At 39.6% G+C, this 7,790-nt stretch overlaps 1 long non-coding RNA gene across 1 annotated transcript; it reads right to left on the bottom strand.

Annotated features, from left to right (window-relative positions):
- Positions 1-621: 621 nt before the first annotated feature.
- LOC110466760 lies at positions 622-6,738 on the bottom strand. The gene is made up of 2 exons (XR_002464773.1): positions 6,605-6,738; positions 622-2,853 (listed from the first exon to the last, which is right to left on the bottom strand). It is a non-coding gene; the product is annotated as an uncharacterized LOC110466760 (long non-coding RNA).
- Positions 6,739-7,790: the final 1,052 nt, after the last annotated feature.

Here is a 7,790-nt window from a genome sequence, read left to right as displayed (position 1 = left end):
CTGATTATGTGTTTAGTATTTTACTGTTTATTTTGTATGGGCCTGTATAGTAATTATGTTCTATGTGGGATTTCATATGTTGGGTTCTTTGTGATCTTTGCTCTGTGGTCAAGATGATCTGGGCACACATAATTTAGTTTGTTTGTGAACTTTGTATTGATATATGTGGTCATGACGTTCTGTTTGAGCAGCATCAGTTTGATGGTATGCACATATCAGCCCTGACTGACCCCCAGGGGCTGATGGGTGGGGGCCAAGCATTTTGTAGGCCAGTGTTGTTTTCAGTTGTATAAGATTGAGGGTACTTCCAGTATTGTCTGGATTGTTGATTATGTGGCAAGTTTTTATTTGTATGCCTGATGAACCGTGTAGTCGTCAAACAGTCTTTGGCTGAACTAACTTCTGTGTGAACTGTATGGTGGACCATATGCTGTTTTATGGACTGTTGTGCATGGTGGAGATACGACTGATATGCTATACTTGATGTCACACTGGAAAAAAACTGGGTTGCAACAAAAGGAGTGTTTAATAACCGAAGACTTTAAAGCTGCGATAAATTAACACAATAGATTTACACTTTTGACGCTTTGGTACAATAAACTTAAGACTTTAAAACTGTGGTAAATTAAAATTTGTATTTTGAGGCAGAGCTACATTCAAGGTATTAAAATTTCATATAACAGGTAGTTAAGAAGTTAGTGTTTAGAAAATCTTTGGTAAGACTGGAAGAAGTACTTGACACATAATCTAGTCATGATTCAAAATAAACCTCTCAGAAGGTAACGTTTTCAGTACAGAATTTGCTTTAAATGCTTGCTCCAAGTTTAAAGCTATTTTCTTCTCGTTGTATTATTACATTTTTTGTTGGGAGAAAAGATGCGGACAAGTTAAAGACAGTTTTTTTGTTTATTGCAAATTCAACAGTAGTAAACGATGATGCACACTGCACCTGTTATAACAAGGACAATGTAAGATAGGCAGTGAGTCATATCAATAACTGTATCAACATTACATAGACTTGTGTATAATTAACAAAATAAATGTATACACAAGATTTTTAGCAGCAAATATAACAGGAAGGTGCTGCCATCAAACTCTATAGACTAGTCTGGATAAGATGGCGGGGTAATGATGTAGCACACTATACAAGTGTGCCTGTATGTAGTGCTACAATTAATATTGCTGTATTACTTCAGGAATCATTCAAAGTAAATGTAAATATTAATTTTACAAACATGAATAGTATTATAATGCCACTAAAGGATTACGCACATATTTAGTTCACTACATTAATTTAAAACAAGAGTAACAAACGGCAGCAAATCATGCTTAAAATCCTTCAGATGCATTTTTTTAAGGGCCATAACTCCATCAGTTACAGTTGAATAATGGTGGATTTCTAACTTCAAGTGCTATCCATGCAGCATTTATATAGCTACCAAGATATGATAAATATTTTGTTTCTTCCTGATGTAAATTCAGCATCTGCAGCATGCCTTAAGTAGAACGAACATAGCTGCATCGTTGATGCAATTATTATACGTGTAGCACTTTTAGTTACATAGATATGGACATGGCAATTCTTCACAATATCGTACTGTAGAACAGGTTATTTATGCTGGCTTAAATTTAACTAGAATTTGAAAATTCAATTTACAGATTAAAGTTTGCGATAGAGATGGGACACTCGGCATATAAAGTGTCTGCGGATCATATTTTTGCAATCACGTAATTGACCCGTGAAACTGCGAAAATATCATCCCCTAAGAAATATCGTGCTATACAACATATGAGAGTATATTAGGAAAGTTAGAAAGTACTTATATGTGTAATTATTATCAATTATACATATCTTGTATGAGAAAGCCACTGGAAAATAAACAAAATGTCAATGTCAATATTTAACTATAAAACCCAAAACTGATCCTGTTTTGTTGCTAACTGACGTTCTTGGTCAAAGTGAACAAGTGCAGACATACTACAAGAGTAGAATTGGGTGGGACAAACTCATATATGGGTAAATATGTATCTGATCTGTAACAGAAAGCAAGGAAACCACTTCGGAATAAGAAAATGTGAAATATTGACCTGCAAACCTTACATCATAATTTCAGGCAACAGGTCTACTATTGTGTGTAACAATGCTGTCTACAGCTTGTAAACTTTGGTTATGAAGTTGGTCCTCCTTCAACAGTCAGCATGTGGTTAACTTTAAACTGATGAAATTGATTGGAGCTACCATCAATAGTCAGTAGCTGCTGAACATTGGGCAAGGTTTGTCACTGATGATGTGACATTGAAGCATCCATCAAAAGTAAACAGCTTGTAAACAATGGTTTGTCACTGATGATGTGACGTTGAAGCGTCCATCAAAAGTAAACAGCTGGTAAACAATGGTTTGTCACTGATGATGTGACGTTGAAGCATCCATCAAAAGTGAACAGCTTGTAAACAATGGTTTGTCACTGATGATGTGACGTTGAAGCGTCCATCAAAAGTAAACAGCTGGTAAACAATGGTTTGTCACTGATGATGTGACTTTGAAGCATTCATCAAAAATCAACAGCTGGTAAAGTTTGGTCAATCACTCATGAAATTAAGTTGGCAACTCCTTACACAGTCAACATGTAATTCATCAGTCAAAACAACCTTCAAAAGTCACACTATTAACTTTAGCTAGTCAGCGAGGAAGTTCTGTTGTAGCCTCTATCAATAGTCAACACACTATAAACTTTAGCTAGTCAGTGAGGAAGTCCTGTTGTAGCCTCTATCACTAGTCAGCACACTATAAACTTTAGCTAGTCAGTGATGAAGTTCTGTTGTAGCCTCTATCACTAGTCAGCACACTATAAACTATTAATAGTCAGCACACGATGAACTTTAGCTAGTCAGTGAGGAAGTTCTGTTGTAGCCTCTATCAAAAGTTAACACGTGATTAACTTTAGCTAGTCAGTGATGAAGTTTTGTTGTAGCCTCTATCAATAGTCAGCACACGATTAACTTCAGCTAGTCAGCGATGAAGTTTTGTTGTAGCCTCTATCAATAGTCAGCACACAATTAACTTTAGCTAGTCAGTGATGAAGTTCTGATGTAGCCTCTATCAGTAGTGATCAGCACACGATTAACTTTAGCTAGTCAGTGAGGAAGTCCTGTTGTAGCCTCTATCAAAAGTCAGCACACTATAAACTTTAGCTAGTCATTGAGGTTGTAGCCTCTATCAGTTGTCAGCACACGATTAACTTTAGCAAGTCAGTGAGGAAGTTCTGGTGTAGCCTCTACTAGTCAGCACACTATAAACTTTAGGCTAGTCAGTGAGGAAGTTCTGTTGTAGCGTTGGCAACTCCTTACACAGTCAACATGTAATTCATCAGTCAAAACAACCTTCAAAAGTCACACGATTAACTTTAGCTAGTCAGCGAGGAAGTTCTGTTATAGCCTCTATCAAAAGTCAGCACACTATAAGCTTTAGCTAGTCAGTGAGGAAGTTCTGTTGTAGCCTCTATCACTAGGCAGCACACGATTAACTTTAGCTAGTCAGCAAGGAAGTTCTGTTGTAGCCTCTATCACTAGGCAGCACACGATTAACTTTAGCTAGTCAGCAAGGAAGTTCTGTTGTAGCCTCTATCAATAGTCAGCACACGATTAACTTCAGCTAGTCAGCGATGAAGTTTTGTTGTAGCCTCTACCAATAGTCAGCACACAATTAACTTTAGCTAGTCAGTGATAAAGTTCTGATGTAGCCTCTATCAGTAGTGAGCAGCACACGATTAACTTTAGCTAGTCAGTGATGAAGTTCTGTTGGAGCCTCTAACACTAGTCAGCACACGATTAACTTTAGCTATTCAGTGAGGAAGTTCTGTTGTAGCCTCTATCACTTGTCAGCACACGATTCACTTTAGCTAGTCAGTGAGGAAGTTCTGTTGTAGCCTCTATCACTAGTCAGCACACTATAAACTTTAGCAAGTCAGTGAGGAAGTTCTGGTGTAGCCTCTATCAATAGTCAGCACACTATCAACTTTAGCTAGTCAGCGAGGAAGTTCTGCTATAGCCTCTATCAAAAGTCAGCACACTATAAACTTTAGCTAGTCAGTGATGAAGTTCTGTTGGAGCCTCTAACACTAGTCAGCACACGATTAACTTTAGCTATTCAGTGAGGAAGTTCTGTTGTAGCCTCTATCAAAAGTCAGCACACAATTAACTTGATGAAGTTCTGTTGTAGCCTCTATCACTTGGCAGCACACGATTCACGTTATCTAGTCAGGGAGGAAGTTCTGGTGTAGCCTCTATCAATAGTCAGCACACTATCAACTTTAGCTAGTCAGCGAGGAAGTTCTGCTATAGCCTCTATCAAAAGTCAGCACACTATAAACTTTAGCTAGTCAGTGATGAAGTTCTGTTGTAGCCTCTATCAAAAGTTAACACGTGATTAACTTTAGCTAGTCAGTGATGAAGTCCTGTTGTAGCCTCTATCACTAGTCAGCCCACGATTAACTTTAGCTAGTCAGCAAGGAAGTTCTGTTGTAGCCTCTATCACTAGGCAGCACACGATGAACTTTAGCTAGTCAGTGAGGAAGTTCTGTTGAAGCCTCTATCACTAGTCAGCACACTATAAACTATTAATAGTCAGCACACGATGAACTTTAGCTAGTCAGTGAGGTTGTAGCCTCTATCAGTTGTCAGCACACGATTAACTTTAGCTAGTCAGCAAGGAAGTTCTGTTGTAGCCTCTATCACTAGGCAGCACACGATTAACTTTAGCTAGTCAGTGAGGAAGACCTGTTGTAGCCTCTATCACTAGTCAGCACACTATAAACTTTAGGCTAGTCAGTGAGGAAGTTCTGTTGTAGCCTCTATCACTAGGCAGCACACGATTAACTTTAGCTAGTCAGCAAGGAAGTTCTGTTGTAGCCTCTATCAATAGTCAGCACACGATCAACTTTAGCTAGTCAGCGAGGAAGTTCTGTTATAGCCTCTATCAAAAGTCAGCACACTATAAACTTTAGCTAGTCAGTGATGAAGTTCTGTTGTAGCCTCTATCAAAAGTCAGCACACAATTAACTTTAGCTAGTCAGTGATGAAGTTCTGTTGTAGCCTCTATCAGTAGTCAGCACACGATTAACTTTAGCTAGTCAGCGAGGAAGTTCTGTTGTAGCCTCTATCACTAGTCAGCACACGATTAACTTTAGCTAGTCAGCAAGGAAGTTCTGTTGTAGCCTCTATCACTAGGCAGCACACGATGAACTTTAGCTAGTCAGTGAGGTTGTAGCCTCTATCAGTTGTCAGCACACGATTAACTTTAGCTAGTCAGCAAGGAAGTTCTGTTGTAGCCTCTATCACTAGTCAGCACCCGATGAACTTTAGCTAGTCAGTGAGGTTGTTCTGTTGAAGCCTCTATCACTAGTCAGCACACTATAAACTTTAGCAAGTCAGTTAGGAAGTTCTGTTGTAGCCTCTATCACTAGTCAGCACACGATGAACTTTAGCTAGTCAGTGAGGTTGTAGCCTCTATCAGTAGTCAGCACACTATAAACTTTAGCTAGTCAGTGAGGAAGATCTGTTGTAGCCTCTATCACTAGTCAGCACCCGATGAACTTTAGCTAGTCAGTGAGGTTGTAGCCTCTATCAGTTGTCAGCACACGATTAACTTTAGCAAGTCAGTGAGGAAGTTCTGGTGTAGCCTCTATCAATAGTCCGCACACTATAAACTTTAGCTAGTCAGTGATGAAGTTCTGGTGTAGCCTCTATCAATAGTCCGCACACTATAAACTTTAGCTAGTCAGTGATGAAGTTCTGGTGTAGCCTCTATCAATAGTCAGCACACTATTAACTTTAGCTAGTCAGTGAGGAGGTTCTGTTGTAGCCTCTATCAGTAGTCAGCACACGATTAACTTTAGCTAGTCAGTGATGAAGTTCTGTTGTAGCCTCTATCAGTTGTCAGCACACGATTAACTTTAGCTAGTCAGAGAGGAAGTTCTGTTGTAGCCTCTATCACTTGTCAGCACACAATGAACTTAAGCTAGTCACTGATGAAGTTCTGTTGTAGCCTCTATCACTTGTCAGCACACAATGAACTTTAGCTAGTCACTGATGAAGTTCTGTTGTAGCCTCTATCCCTAGTCAGCACACTATAAACTTTAGCAAGTCAGTTAGTAAGTTCTGTTGTAGCCTCTATCACTAGGCAGCACACGATGAACTTTAGCTAGTCAGTGAGGTTGTAGACTCTATCAGTTGTCAGCACACGATTAAATTTAGCTAGTCAGTGAGGAAGTTCTGTTTAAGCCTCTATCACTAGTCAGCACACTATAAACTTTAGCAAGTCAGTTAGTAAGTTCTGTTGTAGCCTCTATCACTAGTCAGCACCCGATGAACTTTAGCTAGTCAGTGAGGTTGTAGACTCTATCAGTTGTCAGCACACGATTAACTTTAGCTAGTCAGTAAGGAAGTTCTGTTGAAGCCTCTATCACTAGTCAGCCCACTATAAACTTTAGCAAGTCAGTTAGGAAGTTCTGTTGTAGCCTCTATCACTAGACAGCACACGATGAACTTTAGCTAGTCAGTGAGGAAGTTCTGTTGTAGCCTCTATCAATAGTCAGCACACGATGACCTTTAGCTAGTCAGTGAGGAAGTTCTGTTGAAGCCTCTATCACTAGTCAGCACACTATAAACTTTAGCTAGTCAGTGAGGAAGTTCTGTTGTAGCCTCTATCACTAGTCAGCACACGATTCACTTTAGCTAGTCATTGAGAAAGTTTTGTTATAACCTCTATCAATAGTCAGCACACGATGAACTTCAGCTAGTCAGTGAGGAAGTTCTGTTATAGCCTCTATCAAAAGTCAGCACACTATTAACTTTAGCTAGTCAGTGATGAAGTTCTGTTGTAGCCTCTATCAAAAGTCAGCACACAATTAACTTTAGCTAGTCAGTGATGAAGTTCTGGTGTAGCCTCTATCAATAGTCAGCACATGATTAACTTTAGCTAGTCAGCAAGGAAGTTCTGGTGTAGCCTCTATCACTAGTCAGCACACAATGAACTTTAGTTAGTCAGTGAGGAAGTTCTGTTGTAGCCTCTATCAATAGTCAGCACACGATCAACTTTAGCTAGTCAGTGAGGAAGTTCTGGTGTAGCCTCTATCACTAGTCAGCACACAATCAACTTTAGCTAGTCAGTGAGGAAGTTCTGGCGTAGCCTCTATCACTAGTCAGCACACTATAAACTTTAGCAAGTCAGTGAGGAGGTTCTGTTGTAGCCTCTATCAGTGGCCAGCACACGATTAACTTTAGCTAGTCAGTGAGGAAGTTCTGGTGTAGCCTCTATCACTAGTCAGCACACTATAAACTTTAGCTAGTCAGTTAGGGAGTTCTGTTGTAGCCTCTATCACTAGTCAGCACACGATTCACTTTAGCTAGTCAGTGAGGAAGTTCTGGTGTAGCCTCTATCACTAGTCAGCACACTATAAAATTTAGCAAGTCAGTGAGGAGGTTCTGTTGTAGCCTCTATCAGTGGCCAGCACACTATAAACTTTAGCTAGTCAGTGAGGAAGTTCTGGTGTAGCCTCTATCACTAGTCAGCACACTATAAACTTTAGCTAGTCAGTGAGGAAGTTCTGGTGCAGCCTCTATCACTAGTCAGCACACTATAAACTTTAGCTAGTCAGCGAGGAAGTTCTGCTGTAGCCTCTCTCACTAGTCAGCACACTATAAACTTTAGCAAGTCAGTGAGGAAGTTCTGGTGTAGCCTCTATCACTAGACAGCACACTATAAACTTTAGCTAGTCAGCAAGGAAGTTCTG

The sequence above is a fragment of the Mizuhopecten yessoensis genome, unplaced genomic scaffold (assembly GCF_002113885.1).
Source record: "Mizuhopecten yessoensis strain PY_sf001 unplaced genomic scaffold, ASM211388v2 scaffold1689, whole genome shotgun sequence".
In the NCBI taxonomy this organism is placed as follows: Eukaryota; Metazoa; Mollusca; class Bivalvia; order Pectinida; family Pectinidae; genus Mizuhopecten; species Mizuhopecten yessoensis.
This window is presented reverse-complemented; position numbering and strand designations above follow the sequence as displayed.